Source organism: Pleurodeles waltl, chromosome 11 (assembly GCF_031143425.1).
Source record: "Pleurodeles waltl isolate 20211129_DDA chromosome 11, aPleWal1.hap1.20221129, whole genome shotgun sequence".
In the NCBI taxonomy this organism is placed as follows: Eukaryota; Metazoa; Chordata; class Amphibia; order Caudata; family Salamandridae; genus Pleurodeles; species Pleurodeles waltl.
The window spans coordinates 902,303,959-902,326,083 of NC_090450.1; the positions used below are offsets into that span (position 1 = coordinate 902,303,959).

The following is a 22,125-nucleotide window of genomic DNA, read 5'->3' on the forward strand; positions in this document are numbered from 1 at the left end:
TGGCAGCATGCTCATCCTCACGCCACTGCCCGACTACTCGCCGCAAACCGACTCCTCATTGCACCCAGGAAATGCGCTCACCTCACACTGCTGCCTGACCTGACCACAAAGGACTGTGACACACGGGCAGCTGCCTGCCTTTGAATCCTCTCAGGGGTACTTCACAGTCAGCGTGCTCCTCCTCACGCCGCTACCCGGCTTATGTCCTTAACACAATCTACGGGCAGCGCCCAGCCTCTTAAATGGTGGCATTGTGGGGGCCCTCATCCAATTGGATTTTTTCAAATGTCAGTGACCAATCGGCCCACAGTGATTTTGTGGGCTTCCCTGCTCTCCTGCTTGCGGGTCCCGCCCTCCGGTAGAGTTTTGTCGCAGGCCCCTCAGTGGTCCAGTTGCACCTTCCCAGCCTGATTGCTGTCTTCCTGGTGCAAAGGTCAACAGGTGCATATGAAAAGATGATATGCAATAAAAAAAATAGAGAATTCACTAGTAGTTTGGTGTAATAAATTTAGCCCCTGGAAATATTGTCTAATGAAAAACAGGGAGGTTAATTAAAAATGGAAAAAGCCTGCGTGAATGCCAGAGATTGGTTTATAGAGGTGTCAATAGTAAGGTGTGCGACAATTGGCTAGTAAGTTAAAATACAATTCTGTCACAATACATGACAGGAAAAAACAAATGGATACATGTAATGAAAATTAGTACATTACACATTGTAGTCTTTGCTGGTAGTATAACAGTGATAAGAATGAAATAATGATAACAGTATGACATATAATGTATGACATTAATGGCAATTAATAGTATGCTATTGATAGTGATACAGACATGATGGCAGTATGATAGATAATGTTGACATCATTCATGATACAGAATCAGTTGAATGTGATCAACAATTTAAACATTGGTTTATGATTGGCATTGGTAACAATCCAGACTAAGGGCCTCATTTAGATTCTGGCAGAGGGATTACTCCGTCACAAATGTGATGGATATCACATCGGCCATATTACGATCCCAAACTAGCCTATGGAAATCGTAATAGGGTGGAAGGGAAATCCTTCATGTTCCTGACGGAGTAATCCCTTTGCCATTATCTAAATCAGGCCCTAAATTAGATGTGATCATGGAATTACTTTAGAACAAAATTATCATATGTAAAACTGTTTGCAATGCATATGTAATCAGTGCAGTATAGGAGATTAAAATGACTGCAGTAAAGAAGATTAACACGATCAGTCATGCATGAAACCAAATATAATGTATCCAAAGTTATGTTGAATGTGAAAGATACATTTTGGATGACATTGCCTATCATTCACAATCAACAATAGTCTTATAAATGATAATCTCCTTAGTCGCAAATATCACAAGAAGGGCAGTTACATAGTACATCATCATAAATTTCTGAATATCAGAGATTGACTCAATCCTTATTAAAGAGAGAAATATGTGTTTGAAGTATATCAAACAAATCACGTGGCTATAATAGAGTTACACTTTTTCAGTGTGTGATGTGCATTTGTAACACTGTCATTCTTGAGAACCACCAGTTGGCCAACCTGCCAATGGAGGTTGTTTACTGAAACACCAAAGAAATGGACGTGACCTTACATTTGATTCTACTGCAATGGTGGCAGGCCTGGCCTTGAATTTTTGTGTGGTTTTGACCTTTCTAGATCACATCACAAGGACATCAGATGGCATAAGCAGATAGCTGGAACTGTAGTTAAAAAAAACGTTGAAGGGGTCGTTTAATGGGTCTATTTGCAAATGCTTTGCTGTACTCTGTGAAGTTACACATTGCAGAGCTGCCACAGTGACAGTGACCAATGATCTTGTTTAATCCTCATATCCTGCCAAGCCAGAAGGTTTACTATTTTGAACACTAGCATGCACTAGGTGTTCCATTTTCTAAACAAAAACATCAGGTGGCCATCACTCAGACCAATTGACCAAATCAATCAGCCACTGTTTTTTTAAAATAATTTTCACCAGGGTGTTGATATAAGGACAGACGATGGCAACATAGACCATGCATTGTGTTTCCTTCTTCTTTTTGGGTGCAAGTAGGTATGCTCTCTTCATGGTTCTTTTTATATAAATTTCCTTGGATGGCCTCTGGCTAAATGTCTATTGCTCAAAATCTCTGCTTCACGGACATAATCCACCGTCCATTTGCAATTTGTGCGAATACACTAAAATTGACCATATGGTAAGACATCCTGAGGGCTTATGGATGGTTACTACAATGCTTCAGAAGCGTATTGCATTGTGTGGGCTTTCGGTAAATGGTGGTAACAAGATAACAACCCGAAGGAACTATGGTAAGATCCAGAAAGTCACTAGAATTCTTGCTGTAGTTAAAGGTGAGGAGTAAGGCTTTAGTGAGGGAGTTAATCCAGACAAATAATTCATTTAGTTTGTACTCACTGTTCCAGATCATGAGTATATAATTTTTTTTATCTCTTCCGTAGATGATTGAGTTGATGGAACAGATTAGTTTGAGCATTATAGATACATTTTAAAATAATAAAAAGTTATGTCAAAATTGGGGTCAAAAGAAGCCCTCATAGAGCTTAGTTTGCAGGTGATATTTACAGTTAAATTCAAAATATTTTCTGCTGAGTGTCCAATGTAAGATGAAAACATTTAATTCAGCCAGAATCAAAGCTGGAGCTGTGCGAATGTCTAATAATTCTGGAATCACTTAATATTACCCCTCTGCGGGATACTGGTGTAGAGGGATTCAAACATGTAAAAAAATGTGCATCCTGGAAGAAGAGGGATTTCTTCACTAATCTGATGAAATCACTGCTGTCCCATATGTAGCTTTCTATAGAGAGTACAAACTCTTTTAGAATAACATTAATGTATTTACCAAGGGGTTCTACCATTGAACCACAGCCAGAGTCTATTAATCTACCAGATGAATTCAAAAAGTTCTTATCAATCTTAGGGAAGGTGTATAGGACAGGTGTCCATGGAGATTCAGCATTGAGATAAAGGTATTCTTGATTACTTAGGAAACATTAATCTTTGGCCTTAGTGTTTGGTTTTCTTGATGTTTTCTCTGCATACCCAATAGGGTGTTTGTGGCCAAAGGCATAGAATGATGATGATTGTCTAGTTGGCACAAATCTCAAGTTTAAATGCGTGTTTATTTTGGGTAATGCTACAATTCTTGGCAGCTGGCTTAGTGTGGGACATTAGACGTTTTACATCCAGCACTTACCTCTCAACTTGTCAGCATTGTGATAGTCCACGGACAAGGCTTCTCCAACTCAAACTTTCCATTAATTGCGTTGGTCTGACTGTATGAACATTTATTACTCAAGCAGCAATTTCTCTGAGTCTAAATGGCAGTAAAATGAGACTGGGCCCTAAATGAGTTCTACATGAAGAATGTCAATACAGTTCCCTGCTAAGAGGGTCTCCACTAGAGGGGTACATGGAGTAGAGCAGTGATTGGCTATGGCAGGGAACAGTGAAGCACAGTCACCTTATTCCTCCATTCAGCCCTACCACAGGCAGAACTGTGGCTGGTGGGTAGTAGGAGTCAGACACGGGAGAGATTAGGATGAGATCTTCTGTTGAGGGAGGAAGAGGGACAGGAGATAAAAGAAGGGGTGTAATCCTGCTCAGTGTGAAGCAGGGAGCTCTGGGCTCCCCGGGAGGACCCCTTAATCACATGTCATCTTCCTCCTGAAAGGCTGTGTGGGTGTCAGGGGAGCCTCTCCATGTACTTCGCAGGGCAGCACCCTCAGGTTTTGTTACAGCTTTGGAGAAAAGGAGCTGCAAGGGGAGGAGAGACGAGTAAAGAAACGGTAGGAAAGGAGCAGATGCTTGAAGTGTGGAGTGAAGTAGATAGGAAAAGGGAAAAATAGAGTGAGTAGAAAGACAGAGATAATGATGAGCTGAAGAGGGCAGTGAAGATAACCTTCAAGAAAGATATGGCTGAAGAGGGAGACGAAAGAGGAGTAGGAAAGGAGACGGGAGAAATCGCAGGAGTGAGAACACCATTTTTTCAATTGACACGTTGACTGCCTTCCAGGTCGACGGGACAAGGAATAATTGGTAATGGTTGAGTGCTCCACCACCCCTAATGTCCTAAGGTGCCCCCAATATCCAGGGTTTCTAGTGGGATTAACATTTCGTTGGTAACAGCAGACACAGGTAGGAGTCCACTAAACAATCATTATGCTTTGTTATGTTATGTTGTGTAAGGATTAGATCTTGAGAAAAAGCGTTCAAACTAGCAACTTCACTTCCACTCACAGACTTATCTTTGCAGCTCTGTATACAGTCTTTCAGTGAACTCCAGGCCCCGGGTTACCCTTTTGCAGGAGAAGTAGTAAGTTAAGTGTTGGATAACACATTTGTTGTGGTTGACCTGGTGGCATCTTCAGGTGTACTGCAGGAACGCAGACCGTGGCTTTGCTCCTCCTTTTGGCCTCTTGGATAAATTTGTAAGATATTTTATTGAGTTTCGTACATAGATAAATACCAACACAAACCCATCTCAACTTTTATTGGCATGTTGTCAAGCATCCACTCAATAATAACCAATCCCTCTGTATTAGTATTGAGCTGGACCATATACCCCAGCATAACTCTGCATGTTGTATTCCCACCCATTACATTCTTCCACCGCTCTTGGAGCCTCTTGCATTCCCTTGTCGTGCTGCTTTTGGTTTTCCCTGTTTTTCCATTATGTCACATCTTTTGCTGCCATCCATGAGCCCCATATTTTACCAAATGTACATGGACTGCCCCTTGCTTGAAACACCATCCTTTCTGACCACATGTACCAGTCCATACCTTCTTCCAACTTTTGCAGGGTCGGTAGCAACTTCATCCCCCAATGTTTTATTAGATCTGTTTCTGCTACCTCAGTACTGCATTACTGAAAAGCAAGGCATACAGTTCAAGGGATTGTTGCTCTCCATGTGCCAAGGGACATTATTTGCGGGGTGAGTGTCACTTTAAGATCTAACACCGCTGAGAGTCTACCCTCCTAAATCGTGTGAATCAAGGTGCCCCTCACTCGCCAGGCCCTCAGGCAGAGGTTATTTCCAGCTCTCCCTATCCTGAATAACCGGGTCACTATATAGCATGCCATCTGAAGTAGTTTCAATTAAATTAAGCAAAAACCTGCCCTAATTGTTTCCTCCCATGTTATCCCCCAGTCACCATCTTCAAGTCTACCCAGATCTCTCTCCCATTTCCTTCTTAGCCTGTCTGGTAATGGGAGACTTTTGGGGAGGAGAGGAGGGTAAATCTAGGATACCGCATGGCTCATCAGGAAGCACCTTGCACCCTGTATTCCAGTGGGGATTCTTCTGCCACCTCCACTTGAAGGGTCTCACATCTCCCAAGGATGTATCTCAGTTGCTGCTACTGTGGGAATTGACTTTCTGTCAACTCATACTCTTTCTGTAGGTCAGAGAATGATTTCTCCTCCCCATCTTTCCATACGTTCCCCATTTTAGAAATTCCAAGCAAATCCCATTTCCTGTATACCTCTACCCTCTGCTAGTCACTTAAGGGATCCAAGTTGCGCTGGGGGAGGTCCCAGTGTTCGTTGCTATGCCACACCTTCACAATTGTGGCTGTTGAAGATATAATCTCTGGATGTATCACTCTGGTTCCATTGCTTTCCTCTCTGCTAACAGAGGGGTTTGTGTTGCATCAAAAAGGCCCAGTCATTAACACTAGCAACTGCATAGCCCAATAGTTTAGGCGAAGATGCAGAAAGAAGATTCCCCCGTCTGTGAGGGGTCTATTTAAAGTTGACAGGGCAATTCTAGGTGCACCCCCATCCCAACACAGATGATTTCATCCAAAGCCCAAAAAAATGTGTCTGGGACTTTGAAGGGGGTATTATGCAAAAAATACAAGAATTTGTGAAAATAAATCATTTTGTAAAGAGCTGCCTGTCCCAATAAAGAGAGCAGCAGTTTCCCCCATCATTCTGCATCATTCCTATATGCCTCCATGATCCTCGTCAGATTTTGTTGGAGGAATAAATCTCGATCTAGTGTTATATCCCTGAATACAACAAACCCTTAGTTTCCCACTTGGGGGAATATCTCCACTCCTGGCCTAACCTTCACTCCCCAAGTGAGAATGTCACTGATTTGTGCCAATTAATGCGGATTCCAGTACGGGATCCAAAATGACACTTTCAGTATTGGTGCTACTGCTCCACCAGGTACAGCAGTATATTATCTACAAAAAATGAGATGATGTCCTCCCACTTCAGGTCCCAGTTGAGACTGTGAAGCAATGCATCTAAAAGGGTCCAGGCTGCTAGAGGCTGAAGCGCCACCGCGAAGAGCAGGCGAAACAGTGGGCATCCCTGTCTAGTGCCTTTGGAAAACTCAAATTCCCCCGAGAACACCCCATTGATTGTAACCTGGGCAACAGGGTTCTTGTACAGCAACCTCATCCAGGACAGAAAGTTTAGACCAAAGGCTGTCTTCTGAAGGAGGGCCACAACGTATGGCCATTTCAGGGAATCGAATGCTTTTTCAGCATCTAGGGTCAACAGAACTGCTGGTTCACCCAATCTACCCCTATGCGCCAAACACCGCATCAGCCGCCTCAGATTATGCCTTGTAGCCCTCTGGGGCATAAAGCCCAACTGGTTCAGTGCCATTAGGGAGTCCACTACCTGTGTCAAATGATTCACCAGCACCTTCGCCCATATCTTTGTTTCCATGTTTAACAAAGATATCGGCCTATATGAGGCACAGTCTTTGGGTACCTTCCCTATTTTATGCATCAAGACAATTGTCGCCCTTCTATGGTCTCTCAGGAGTATGCCATCCTGTCAGGCCTCATAGAACACCTTACAGAGTGGCCCCTACACTTGGGATTTCACAGGTTTAAAGGATTCCAGTGGAAAACCATTTGAGCCCAGGGCTTTGTCATTACGTAGCTAGGTTATGGTGACTGCAATCTCCTTTTCAGTAATCTCCATTTCCAGAGCGAAACGCTACTCGGTCTCGAGTCTGGGGGTCAGGATATCCCTTACAAAACTGACAAAACTATCTAGGTCTCCCAGCTTGTTGTCAGTTTGTGCCCTGTAGAGGTCTTCCAGGTAGACTACAAATGCTTTTACAATTACAGCGGTTTTTGCTGCATTTTCACGTCCCTCTCCTAATTCTCTGTGTCCACCACCGCCTTTCCTCGTTTTTGGTTATCCAGGCCAGGAGTTTTCTCGCCTTATTGCCCACTTCATACAGACTACCTTGTGTCGCTCAGAATTGACTCAGAATTGACCTCTCACTTCCTGCTGCATGAGGGCCCTGTACTCTTGTCTCATACCTTTAACTCATACCAGCTCCCAGCGCAGGAGCTGCGCCTCAAGCTCTTTGCTCTCCTCATCTCTCCTCCTCTTCTTACCTACCAGATGGGCAATTAGGTGTCCTATAACCACCACTTTGTATGCCATACACAGTTGTTCCGCGGATTTAACAGTGCCACTATTTTCTTTAAAATACTTATCTGTGGTGCTAATGTTAATCTTTCTAGTATTCCTATCCATCAGTTCCCAGGTATCTAGTCTCAGAGCCCCACGATGCCTGGTCTACCTGTCTGTATGTTCGTGACTGAGGACAAAAGATCTGATATTCTTTGTGGCTGTGTGGTTAAACCTACCCAACTGATGGTGTGGTGCCTGGAGATATTCTAGTCAAGACAATGGCTACATGGAACAGTCCGCATGTGACTATTGGCACTTCCCCGGATGTTTCTCCCGCCAGCAGTCCCCCAGACCCAGGGCCTCTACAAAACTGGCCAATCGTGCATCTTTTCTCGGTCTCTCTCCTGACATCATCACTCTGTCTAAGTACACCTGCAGTGTCAGATTAAGGCCTCCCTCAATGAGCATCAGCACTTACAGGAGACTCGTTATCCAGGCCCCCAGGAGATCCACCCCCTCCATTTGCAGGCCTGGTAGGAAACACCACACCAGGACTCCAACACCATATCCTCTCCGTAGCAGCACCCTTGCACTCTCACCTGGCATCCATTCTTGTTGTCCATAACTCCAGCAAGAGATTTTCAGGCCAGGATCTCTACACCTCTGGAGCCTGGGGAAAATCCTGCATGTGCCAGTAGCTTGTACCTACCCATATTAAGGAATCTATCATTATTACCCAATAGGTGTGTTTCTTGCAGCAGGACAATCTAAGGGTTGTGTCTGAGTACGCATTTCCTCACCACCCCCCTCTTTGGTTTATTTCCGAGGCCATTTACATTTCAGGACAGGATCTTTAGGGTCAGACTCTGGGTAGGTCCTTGTTGTTCAGAGTCCTCCATAGATTACAGTAAGTGGCCAAAAGTTCACCAGACCAGCGCATTCTTGTTTGGTGCTTGAACAAACATGCCTTAAACTGCCTCCCCCCACCAACCAAACCCCCCACCGTATCACTTTGCGCTGCTGGATTAGAACTACTCACCTCTCCAAAGCCTGTGATGACTGTCGCCCTAACATTTCAAACTTAATATTTTGAAAACCTTTCCTGTCTAACGTAGTAGTTGCAATCTGTGAAGAGGCCCATCAAACTCTCAATATACTAGTTCACTCTGACCTGATGGTCTCCACAGGGCCTCAAGCATAGCCCCTTCATTGTCAATCAAATCCACAGTCAGGCCTTAGTCTCTTTATCCTAGGATATCCACTGTCATTGGGGTCACCACCAGGAGTTCCACATCATCGTTATCTTCTTGGGAATCCTTAGATTCCCCCCTCAAAGCCCTCCGAGGACTGTGCCACCTCTTCCCATCTATTACTGGTGTCCAGAGAACTGTGTAGTTGTATCTCAACCAACACCTTCACCCTCTCAGTTTCTGTTTGGTCCTTAGACGGGGCTGCTCTGGATTTGCGTTGTTGTTTGCATTTTGGCTTGAACCTCTGCCACTCCTCATGATCTTGTGTCCCCGTTGTAGCTGGAAGTGAGTGGCCCTTGCTTGCCAGCCAGTTCCATGCTACTGCTGCTGAGATAAAGAAGTATGATTGTTCTTGGTCTGTCACACTGATCTTTGCAGGGAAGTATAAAGTGTATTTTAAATTCAACTTCCTCAGATGTTGCATCACTGCCATGAATGTTTCTCATTGATGTTGTACTGCCTGGATGAGTCCAGATATATGTGTACTGTCGCTCTGGCTATTTGCCAAGGGCCATGTCCACAGGCTCGCTGTAGTTTTTTTCCTTTGTCCTGAAAGTTGAGAAGCTTGGCCACCTTGGCTCTAGGTGGCGCCCCCTTCTTTTCTGGCAGTCTACTTGACACTCTGTGGGCCTTTGCCACTGTAAACAGATTAGAGGACTTTCCCTCCATAACCACAGCTAACAGCCAGTCCTCGAGGAAGAATTCCATAGTTGGGCCCTCAGTGTTTTCAGGAACTCCCACCAGCCTCACATTATTACATTAAGATCTACCGTCAGCATCACCAATTCGTTCTTGTAACCTCTATATGGCCACCTGCATGGAATGGATCTTGTTATCATCAGAGACCGTGGGTTGCAGCTGGACCACGGCAGATTCCACATTTCCCACTCTATCCACCAATTTCCTACAGCCTGCGCGGAGGATTCCAAGGTCCAGGGCCACTGCATTGATTTTGCTCTCCAGCACCATCTTGGTATTGCTGATGTTTGCCAAAATCGCTGCTGTATGATCTTCCAAGTCCTGACCTGCATAGCCTTAGTTGTGTCCTGAGGGCTCTCACTGACCTGTTGGGTATCCGCAGTTGGACTAAATTTCGTATGTTTGGTGGGCACCATTGTGCCAATGAGCTTTCAGGGCTTTGTCCGTTGGATCATGCTGAACAGCTTGTGGTAAGGATGTGACTCCCTCAGCTCCCCACCAGCTCCTCGTCAGGGAAACAGGCACCACCCTACATGGCGACCCACTGCCGCCCCTTGCCTGGGGCCCCGGACCCCTGCAATCCCCAGCCCCACAGCCCCCAATCCCAGCAGACCGGCTCCCAAGCCTGCCAGAGGCTGAGCCACAGAAACAGATAGCTCCAGTAAGGTAAACACAGCCCCCACAGGTAAAAGCACCCTGACTCATCTCCTTGGCCATCACCTATGCCAGATCCTGTGGTCTCTTTGATCTATGTTTGAACTTGGAGGTGTTGTACATCTTCTCTCCTGCATGTGGTTGTGTTCTCCTTACCCAGTGATGCTCTTGTTAACTTCAGGGCCCCTTCGGTCTCACTGAGGACCTTTGGAGAGCCAGGACCAAGAATGCCTCTGTATTCTGCAGGTGCGTAGCCACTCACTCCTGAGGTGCATACTAGGCCCCCTGATGTGAGTCCCCACTGGTATGTGGCAGCTGGTGGCCTCAATGTTTGCTGTGATGAAGTCCTGGATCAAATTAAAAGAAGAATGCAATGCCCCTCCTCCCGTTGGGACCGCCTGGAGCATTGTCAAGTCTTCTGGTGCCATCCTAGAGGGTCTGTGTTCACCAATAGACACACCACAGTGAGAACCACAGAGGTGAACATTAGAATGAGAAATGGACCTGTTTGGATCTGGTCACATGCTTTAGTGAAGAAGGCTGCAACAATGTGCTGGTGGCTGCATCAGGTCAGTGTCCTCAATCAACTCAGATCTCCCCTCTTGGGAAACACCTACCTAGCCCGCAGCGTCAACACAGGGAGCATCCACCTTTCCCACAGGTAGTGAGCACTGCTGCCTCACTGTGAAACCTACAACGCTCGCTGGAGCTCCTTGATGTTGTGGGCTGCTGTAGGTTCATACGGCCCACTGGGCTGTCGCCATTTTGCCTCATCCGAGGCCCAATTTCACTCACCTCAGGGCTCCGCCTCCAGGCCTCCAGCACCCTGCCAGTGTCTCACCCCTGCTCCCTGAAGTAGTCATCTTGCCCAGGCTGCATGTGGAGGCGCTTCCGGAAACAGGATGTCAGTGTCCAGGGGAACCACAGCACCTAGGTTCTAGCAGGACCCGTCGCACGCTATGTTCGGCTACCCACGCCCTGCCTCTTGGATTAATTAGTGCAGCCGGCCTGGTCAGTGGTTGTTTGTCTGTAGCAGTTATAGTCTCTAAACCATGGAACAGGTTCTCCGCTCCAAGGGGCAAAGGCAGCACAAGTCCCTCCTGATCCACTGTAGTGGTTTTGGACAGGTTTGCAGTTTTCCTCACACTGCTCACCACATGAGCTACGTAGGGGGCAGAGTAATCTCTCACGTTCTGGTTGATGCTAGTAGCACTCTTTATTACAGTCGGCTTCTTCTAGGTGCTTCGCACACAGGGAACATGACTTGGCATCTGCTTCTGGACCGTCCGACCTTCTGCAGGGCCAGGCCCTCTCTTATCCTCTGTGAGCAGGCAGGGAGGCTTCAAGACACCAGGCAGTCTCACAGCCTGTCCGACAGGTTGTGTAGACTTTATGTGATGTCCCCTCATCCCTAAGAGACCTGCTTTCAAGGTGACATCAGCCTGGTCTCACAGCAGGCCTTTGTGTTCCAGTGCAATGTATTTTCTGACCGATGTAGTTACCTCTTTCACATATCTATGTAATGCCATAAGGGGGTCCGCCATAATTCTGATGCCTTCCATTTTACCAAGATGAGTGAATATATTATGCCAAAACCTTTGTATGCCAAGGCATTCCCAAGATAAATGCATAAAATCAGCAACCACTTGTTGGCACCTGTGGCATCCGGCGTCCTCTCTCATACTGTATCTATGGCGTTTATCAGGTGTGTAGTAGAATCTTTGCATGAATGTAAACTGTATGAACGTGTGTCTACTCTTAAGGGAAAATTTTAATGGCCAAGCAGCAAAACAACCACTGTGCGTCAGAAATGTCACAGCTGATGTCCTGCTCCTATCCCTGATGGGTCCCGATCATGCATGACATCCGTTCCATTAAGCCAAAACATACACTCGAGAAATTATGGCCCTCATTATGTTGGATTTCACCGCCAACAGGCTGGCGATGAAATCCCGGGTATTACGACGCGGTCGCACCGCCGGGACCGGCGGTTTCCCGCCACAATGGTCCCGGTATTTTTAATTCGCCAGGGCAGCTCTGCTAGCAGCGCTGCCCAGGGGATAACGAGTCCCCCTCCTGCCAGCCTTTTCATGGCTGTTTGAACCTCCATGAAAAGGCTGGTGGAAAGGGGAGTCGCAGGGCCCCTGGGGGCCCAATGCAGCTTTTCACTGTCTGCATCTCAACAGCTGTTGACATTCATTTAAGTAGTAGTTATTAGGTCAACGCAATTGAATTTTCTGGTAGGTAGGCTAAAGAGCATCGCCTTAAAAGACATGGCCAAAGCAGCGCCCCCCTCAATCCACAGGGGTGGCAGGTGTGCTCCTCGACTGCGGAATCCTGAGGGTAAATTTTAGGGAAAATGAAAAAAAACATTATTTAACTGAAAAATAAATACTACAAATATTTGTATATTAAATATTAGTATGAGTTCATTTGATATATTTATTTTAAATTTAGAATAAAATAAAAAGAATGCTACAGCATTATTAACTTAATTTTGAAATAAGTCTTTAACGAGTGGAAATATATTAAATTAAAATTATTTCTTTTAATAAATAGAATAATTGCATTCATTTTTAAATTCAAAATAGGGTATTAAACTATTTTATAATTAAATAATACATATGTGGTATTTTATACATTTTTAACATTAAACTATATTTATTTACATGTTTAAATATTTTACATTTAATTTAACATTATTTCTTACGGAGCTTTATTTTCATTCCCTACCTCCACTATTGCCTGTGGGAGAGTGTATCAGTACCTTGGTTCTAAAAACACCCCTTCCAAATAGAAATTAAGTATGGGTTTCTAATGCCATTTTGCGGTTGGGTAACGTGTTACCGAATCTGAAAATGGGTTTAGTATATAACAGAATGCCAGTTTGATGTTGCTCATCCTGTGACCCAGGCTTTGCGACTGCAAAATAGCTTTGTACATCAGTCTCTGTGTGTCAATCTTTTTGTACCTGTTGTCAGGGTCTGTTGGGGGAATATGTGGAGGTCTGGGCTTTTCCTCATTAGTAAGCCTGTCTGCGGGCAATGGGAGGAAAGGTATTTTCTAGGGCTAGGACCATGCACACGCTTCTGCACATTGACATATCTGAGCATTGTGGCAATTACAAATGTTTTCCCCACCCGTTTAGAAAAGAAAAACTAGTCCATCAAAGTTTTGTGAGCTTGCTGGATGGGAAAGCAATGGGAACCCCTCTACATTTAATGGCGGCCCAGGCGAAGGAGCTCCCATTGAGTGACAATAATTTCCATGTGGAGAAACAAGAAAAAACATAAGTTTACCCTAATGTCAAGAGTAGTATAAATGACATCATGCATCCCTTTACCCTCGTTGACACTGTAGTATTGAAAAGGGTGTAGAATCTACAAAGGTAAACGTTTCCCCAAAAACCCTGTTACCTCTCCTTCTGCTGATATCTTTATGACCTCGGTGACAAGGGGTAGCTATAGACGTTCCTGGGATATTAAAGGTCAAGCCATGGGTAGCACGTGCTACCGTTGGCTACTCCTAATTGACATCCATGCATTATTATAGGTGTTAGTTTTAGCAACATGCACTGTGGCATTGCCTGCGTTGGGTCAAAAGCTATTTAGGCAAATTTCATTTGCGCTGAAGTTGCGTCTGTTTTTCTGAAAAGTGTCACTGAAAATTCAAAATAGAACGAAAATATAATTTCCTTGTAAAAGATTTGTTGGCAACCCGTTCAAACGATAAGACAGTATGCTTCTTCAGCCCTCAATTTGTCATTTAAACTTGAAGCTCCCTTACGACTGTGATGTCTCTTGAATATTTTCACCATGAAGCGTCAGGGCCCAAAAAACCCTAAGTTTAAAAAAGCTAGGTATTATTTATTTGTCGCCGCCAGCGGCATGTTAAAAGGCAAGACTTCCGGAGTTGATGAGGTGCGACTTCCTGTTACAGCAGGGAATATTATCATCCCACCTCGAACAGTTAAACTAATAGGTTGAAGTCTTGAAGTAACAAACTCAGTCACCAGGCCTCTGTTTAGACTTCAACCTTTAGTAGAGGCAGAAGCTCACCCGCTTCCAGTAGGAGATTGTACTTGAAAGGGTTGACCATCATTTTTTGAATTCCATCCTTCTCTTTGACCAGCCTTGGATTGGCAAGGCGGGCAATCTGCCATGGGCCAATGGGCCTGTGGTTGAGGCTCATTGGTGGGCTGTTTTTTTGGTGGCCATCTCAGTCTCCACTGCAGGTGCACAAGGTCAATGGCTGTAGTTACAGTCTTTGCATATATACAGTGAGCCTGACCTGATTGACAATGGGCTGCTCCAGCTGTCACAACATGAGGTGTGTCTGCCCCCTGACTCCTTTCAGGTGTAGCTGCTGATGGAAAGCCATTAGCGCTTGCTTTGCAGGGGACTGGGGCAGGGTAGAGGACTGGAGCTGCTGGTGGGGGGTTGGTGAGGCCAGCAAGGGGGCTCTTCAGTTATTTTTGTCCCCCTCCTTTGCATGGAATAGGCAGAGATAGTCTCTGCTACTCTTTTTCGCCTACCATAAATCAATTACTGCAGTCAACAGTGAGAGATCCTGGCCTAAGCCCACTTTGAAACGGGAAACCAGGTTTGAGCCTCAGCTCAAAATCCTGTGATTTTGAGCAAATCACTTAATCTATCCTCTGGGCCCCCAGCCACAAAAAATGAATCTAACCATCTTTAATGTTATCAGGTGCTCATGTGAAGCACTTTAATGCCTCTGCGCCAATTTCGTGTAATATAAAACTATATGTATTTGAGGTATTTTTGTATTTACTTTTGCATTTACACACAAGCATCATTCCCTTTAAAAAAGAAAGCAGATACACCTTTCACTAGTCTCTGTGCATTTGAGGGCTTCTCTTAAGTTCTGTAAAAATACATATCTAAAAGCCCCGGTGAGAATAAAAGGCAGTCTAGGTCTGTGCCATTACCACAAATGTTTGCTAACACTTAGGGCCAGATGTAGCAAAGGGTTTTACCCATTCTGTGTCTATGAGAAAATGTGTTTGTACATACGGCCCTTAGCTTCATGATCCTAACCAGGTAGTTTAATGCAAAATATTGCGATCTCCGGATGTGGGCCACTTTGCTTTGGCTACCCTGCCCTAATTGTGGCCCCAATCCAACGCTATCTTTACCACACACAGCCTAAAGCTTTGGCCACGGGCTATATTCTCTATGGTCTGTAGTCATTCACATTCCCCAGACGCGTGGATTATTAACTTCGATTTTGAAGCACCACTAGAGACTGGATTGCAAAGTACATATCTAATTGTTTACATTTTCAGCCGTTTTTTTAGCATACGTGCTAGCCTTTAACCAGATTTCTTTAAAAAAAAACACAAAACATGCTCAATACTATTGTGTCAACAGCACAGTGATTTCTTAGAAAGATGTCATGAAAGCACAAAAGGCATGTTTGACACCAAGGCATTTCACGCTGTCTTTAAAAAATACTTTGAAATGTCTTGGTGTAATTCGATCCTGTGCATTTACTTGAACACTGTGAACTCTCAGTGAAACTTTTTGAAAAAAAAGAAAACATTTTTTTAAACGCAGCCCCGTCTCATTCAAGAAAAAAGATGAGCTGCATTCGATTTAAATAAAAGTTTTTCCTGTTTAAACTTAGTCAACCAAGACCATCCCTGTGATTGTGTCCAATCACAGTAATCTCGTTTTGGGACCTCCCACTTGAATATTAAAGAGGTCATAGACATAATTTCCTACCCCTGGCTTGCCTCTTAAATCCCCTGGCACTGTCCTTGCGACCCCACAGAGATGGCAAGGACAGAGTCAGAAACAGAAGTTAAACAAGGTTCTAATAAGCCTTGTTTACTTTCTGTGCCCCTAAGCTGCCTCGTGTGCAGACCCCAACAAAAAGGCTTTCTGTGTGTCTCCTGCTGCCCAAGACCATTTGAAGGGGGCAAGAAATACAAACGAGAGATGGACAGCAGAGGGGGGAATAATGAAGAGGACACTGCAGAGAGACAGGTTGGTGATCAAGAGTCAAAGGTGTGTGTTTGTGTGTATGATAGAGACAGGTGTGAAAGAGAGTAAGACAGGCGAGTGAGATAGGTGATAGCTACATAAACAGGTAACAAACAGCTCAAAGTTATGGAGAGGGTAAACAGTGGATGACAGTATAAATGATGTGAGACAGATTTGAACAAGATAGCTAAAATGGAGAGAGTGGTATGAGAAAAGTGATAAAGAGAGTTGATGACAAACACTTGCGAGGCAAATGGAGGTTGATGAGACTTATTAGAAAGATGCAGCTCAGAGATGGACAGGAAAGAGACAGGTAATAAAAAAGCATCTGAGAGCAAATGGGGAGGCAGGTGAAAGAGGTGAGAGTCTAATGAGCAAGGGCCTGCTCAGAAAGAACGAGAGGCAGAAGGTGATGGGGAGAAGTTGAGAGATATAATAGAGACAATGATGAGAGACACAGCTCAGAGAGAAGAGAAGACATGTGAGAAAGAGGCTCGATAAAGAGCCAGGTGAGAAAGACAGGAGTGAGAGCTGGGGAGGTGGACGGCTGAGAAAGAGACAGCTGAAAGAAGGGAAACAACTGAGAAAGTGGTTACTAAAGTGACGGAGTGGAATAGAAGACAGAGCTGATGTGTAGTTTAGGGAGCAAGAGAGAGAGAAAGTGGTTCAGGACAGAGACAAGTTAGAAAAAACAGCTGAAAGAGAGGCGAAGAGAATGAAAAGGGAGAAATATGGAGCTCAGTAAAAGAGGTGGGAGACAGGTGAGAAAGAAGTGCAAAAGAGACAGAACAGGTGAGAAAGTGAGTGAGTGAGGCAAAGATCTGAGATTGTAAGGAGATCAGTGAGAAAGACATAGGGCCTGATTATGAGTTTGGCGGTCATGGTACGGCTGTGGTGTCGTCATCGGACTCACCGCCGCTACGCTGGCAGTCTGAGTGCTGTATTACCGCCAGTCTCTCACACACACATTGACAGCCGTCACAGGTTACAGCGGCTGATGGCTGGGGTCCAGCCTCTGTTCCCGCCAGCGGTATTATGAGGTGGCTCACCACCAAGCTGACTGAGGCGGGAAGACCTCCATACTCGACCTGGCAGAAACAAGAGAAATAAGATAAGTACTCACCTTATGTTCAGTTTCTACTCAAGAGAGAAGAGCGAGAGATAATAAAAAGAGTGACAGTTGAGAAACAGACAACAGGAGGAATGGTGACAACAGGGTAAAGGCAATTTGACATCACTTCCTGTAATGTCATTTGTGTGAAACAACATGTGATGTCACTTCCACTACCTCTGGCAGTTTGGTGAATTGACTTCAGCGAATGAGGTAGGCTAGAATGTGACCCAGAATTTTGTGGAACCGACCTATTGGTTGGATTGAAAAATTCAACCCTCATCACAAAAATACTGTTTGCAAATTGCGACTAGTTTTTGAAACAACAGTTATAGTACATCTGGCCCTTGGTTCTATACCCCTGAGACATGTTTAATAAGGCTTTAACACACTGCACAGATTCAACCTCTATGTTCCTGGTTAAATACTTGTTTCTATAACTTCTACATATAATGAAAAAGCATCACTTAAACAGTAAATACAGATCCAAAGATATGCAGATATGCTTTATGCCATATAGGTTTTGAAGTGTGGAAGTTAAGGAATATGGTGTTTACCAGAACACCAGAGGTTGAATCTGTTCAGTAATGAAGCATCTCATTAAAGGCCAATTTCGCTTTCCAGTCTGCATGCCTTATGATGACTTATTATGGGTAGGTGGTGTTAAAAGGAAACATACAGAAATATGTATTTCCGGTGTAAGAGATTAATTAAATGATATACATAATAGGTTTTGCCAGTCCTTCGCTTCAGTGGCTTTTGCACAGTTCATGTCTGGGAGAGGAGGTAGAGCTGAGAAGCACTGTGCAGTGCTGGAATGTTGGAGACCTTGGAGGGCTGGAAAGGGCATTGGTGAGGGTGTTGGATAGAGATGACCCAGCTCCTGAAGGCGGACACCAGACGCCAGCTACAGCACAGCAGCTTACGGCCGGCAGGGCTCGGGCAGCAGGTGTGTCGAATGCCCTCAGGATGCACTCTGGTCAGCCCACTTGTCCTGAGACCTTGCCTGCCCCTTAGCTGACCAGCCTTTTGCCCTGCCGCAACTTGGGCTGCTATTTTTCCACCTGACGTCACACGGCAGCAGAGGTCACCTGTGAGTGAGGGCTTTGGCGGCCCAGGAGGGGGAAGTGACGGTGGCAGCAATGCTAGATACACTGGGAAAAGGGCTGAATAGGGCAAGAGGGTTTGCACCTGCTGGCTGGCAGCAACCGGAGCGATGTGAGTCCTTCAACTCCATAGGTGACAGCTCAACTCAAACTCCAATTCCACCTTTATAGGAAACAGATTAACCCTCTCCGTTCCGTCAGAAGTTAGATGGGACAATGGATTTGAGTGTGGAGCTCAGTTGTTGAGTTCTGGCCAAAGTAACTGCAGGATGTGTACATGACAATTGGCACAAACAAGTCATTCACTCAAGTGCAGTGACAGAGGGACCTCTTCAGCATGTCCAGCTCGATTATTGCCATTTGGTTATTAGTTGATCTGCCTATCTGCTCGCCAGAAGCAAGTATTAGTTATTGGAGGAAGTCAAGAAAACTAGATCTCGAAAAACAGGTATGGAAGTGCCGACAAAGGATAACAATTATTCAACAGACCAAAGGTCAAAACATTCAAAAGACAATAAATAGAGTAATGACGGTTCCGTCCAAGAGGATCAACCTCTGTCTAAGGTCAATAAGGGAGTGCCGAAACACAAATTTGTTAGAAAAACATCAATTGAGGACTATTTTTCACCACATTCTAGGACATAACCTAGGTAAAACTCTGCTAACGGATCTTTATCCCAACCTTGTGACATTGGGAAAGAGGAAAGAAATATAGCTAGAGAGTTTCCCCCCTTAAACAACATGATAGTAATTAATGATCAGATTAACCATGCAACAGGTACTAGAGTATGATTTTGGAACATACTCTATTTACAGCAGAGAATCAATTAGGGACTTGGCAGGTACACTAATTTGGTTAAATTCTTCTAAGAAGTGTCTAGACAGATCGGATATCCTTTTGTAAATAGGAAACATTTTTGTTCAGGGCAATGTAACTAACTTAAGCTTATCAAAAAAGGGGTCAAATAGCTCTGCAGTTAATGATGCTAATACTCCACCTGTTTTCCAGGTTTTAACAACAATGGATGGCGTAAGTGAGACGTTGATAAATCAATCTGCCATAGTAAAAAAACAACTTCTCTCAAAGATATAGCAAAAAACGTAAATTTACCAGTCTCAAACCCTGTTAGGGTATCATCAAGAGGGTTTTTAATTTCTACTGGACAATATAAAGTCTTTGCTGTGAATAGATTACATTATTGACTTATTACAATTATTGCCCATCAGGTTAGGAGTGCAATTTTCTCAATTACCAAATATTAGAGAAACAGCCTTGCTAGCCTCATACCAGACAAGTGAATATCCAAAAAGGAGCGATCCCATAGACAATAGTAATTTATCTTGTAGTGCAGACCCAAAGGAGGCCCTATAAGGTTAGGGAGGAACAATGATAGTAAATTAAATGTTGAAAATATCAGTTGATGAATAAGTACATCGAATATAGTAGAACAGGCAGCCTGCCCTATTAAAGGTAAAGAGTCATCCAGGCCAGGGCTGCAAAATCGAAGAGATGGAAGGGAAGACAATAGATGTGAAAAATGTATTAACAGGTGAAGGCTCAAAAAACGGAGAAAATTAAACAAAAAAATTCGGCTGTAGTCAAATAAAAACAGCGAGAACCCATATACCATTTTTAGAGGGAGCACCAAATAAAAGGAGGACTCCAAAAATGAAAAAAGGGGGAGAAATGTATTAGCTATATGGCTGGCCCTGCTGAATTTGCAGGGAACTGTGAACTATTAAGTATCCGAGAAAAGGTGGGGAACACACCAGCACTAGAAAATTGTCAAGAAATTACAATTACTAATGAAAATCATCTGGACTTAACTATTTACATACCGAGTGCACCCTTAAGTAATGTCCAATTGTCAATTATCAGAAGAGAGCCAGATCCAACTGGCAATGTAATACTCAAGGAAATTCCTAAAGGTGTTAAGGAAAAAGTCAGTAATCTAAAGCTCACACCAGCAATCCAAGGGGGGGGGAGAAAGAATAGCACCAGATGTTATATGTTCCTGTGGGCGTGGCACATAAATCTCCCTCAAAGATGTTGGTGAGTACGCAACATCACAATCAAGCACAACTGGGTTCCACCGTAGATCCATATTGCTTGATCCCAGCTCAAAACTGGACCTACTCTAAAGGTGGGTCCAAAACAATGAAAGAGGCAGTCCCTAAAACCGAAGACCTTATGTTAACAAGCAAATTGACTTACGTCCTCAAAACTACTCGAAAGGTAAACACAATGTTTTGTATCATCAAAATATTTAAAATTGATGCCTGTTTACGAGGATTTGAAGGGTGTCAGTTCAAGGGACCTACTTATTATAGAATTTAAACAGATTGTAATTACCTCAGCCAAAATTACTTGTACACGGAGGTCACAAAAGATTGCAAACATGATTTGGTAAAACGGAAAGTACTTATCTGAATAGGTAATCCTATTAAAAGCCGCTAAAGAGGAAAAATATCCCTTAATTTTGAGAAATGTCTGTCCGACCTGTAACACACCGTTCTTTCCAGCAATAATCCCTTCAGAGGTCCTGGAAGAAGAAATTATTAATCTCAAGTGCAAAGCAAAAGAATTAGATTTGGGCTCCGTCGATATTCAGGGACTAGTTATTTCAATGAATAAATAGATCCCACTTCTACTGATAAACATTTATAACATAAGTGTGGGTAAGAGCAGAGAGTCGGAAAATCTATGTGTGCTAGATAACTTGTTGGCAGGGTGCAAAAGAGATTATTATATCCTGATAGCAGGGGATCTTAATACCATCTTTGAACCTTACTTAGTGGCCCAAAAACTCTGTATGGAAGAGGAACAATTATGTGTCATCCCGCAATTAGCTGCTCCTAATGGGTGCAGGTTTATTTGAGCTGCATTGCAGGTTGTTGACATCACGCAGTCACATGGGCTCTGGGCATGCAATGATCGTTCTCGTTCGGATGCCAATTTAGCCCCAACCTTTAGAAGCTGGATGTATGAGAGTCTCATTGATTATGTACTTCTAGATATTCGTCTGTGTGGTCATTTGGTTGACATGGAGGTGTCGGAGCATGAAGAGAGTGATGATGATACATTGCTACTTTCTATTAGAAATTTTTCCCATGTTTAGATGACTCTGGTTTTGGTGTTCTTTGGCACCAATTTAAATAGAACAATAACAAGCATAATCTCAAATGGGAAACATTTAAGACCGCCCCATCAATAATTGCCTCTCTGTACAAACAGCTGGCAAACTATATGGAAACTATGCTTACACTTGGCCCCAGTCATGGGAAGATAGTAGAAGTCCATTTGAACCTTTACGATTCCCTTAAAGGGCTATTTGTTAAAGCACTAGCAGGTAAGGTGGGGCCAAAGCGAAGTAGCGTGTGGTATACTAAAACATGCAGGGAAGCCAAAAAAGGGTTAGTAAAGGCACTGAAAAGTGGGGATAAATATTCTATAAAACAAGCTATGGTAAGATATAGGTTGGAATTAACACGGGCCAGGAGACAATCGAAGGTGTCATATTGGGAAACCCTCCTGGAAGCTGCCAGGCATAATGACCAAAGACAGTTTTGGAAATTTATATTACATGACATTTGGGTCCCCCAGTCCCCAATGGGGTCATCAATTCAATCAGACGAATGGGTTTCATATTTTGGACCCCTTCATTCTACTCTTGATAATCTCAGGCTAGAAGTGAGGAGTGATGATAGTGGGGAGTGATTGACTCCACTTGAGTTCACTGTAACTGAAATGTTGGAGGCCATTAACTCACTTAAGAGGGGTAAGGCTCCATGCCGTGATAAAGTACCAGGCGACCTGTATAAGTCTGATCCGGATAGTTGACACCTTATATTAATTTGGTTTGCAATACAA

At 44.0% G+C, this 22,125-nt stretch overlaps 1 protein-coding gene across 1 annotated transcript in view; it reads left to right on the forward strand.

Moving 5' to 3' along the window:
• TMEM116 (transmembrane protein 116) overlaps positions 1-22,125 on the forward strand; it is a 186,545-nt gene that overhangs the window by 38,959 nt on the left and 125,461 nt on the right. The window lies entirely within an intron of this gene.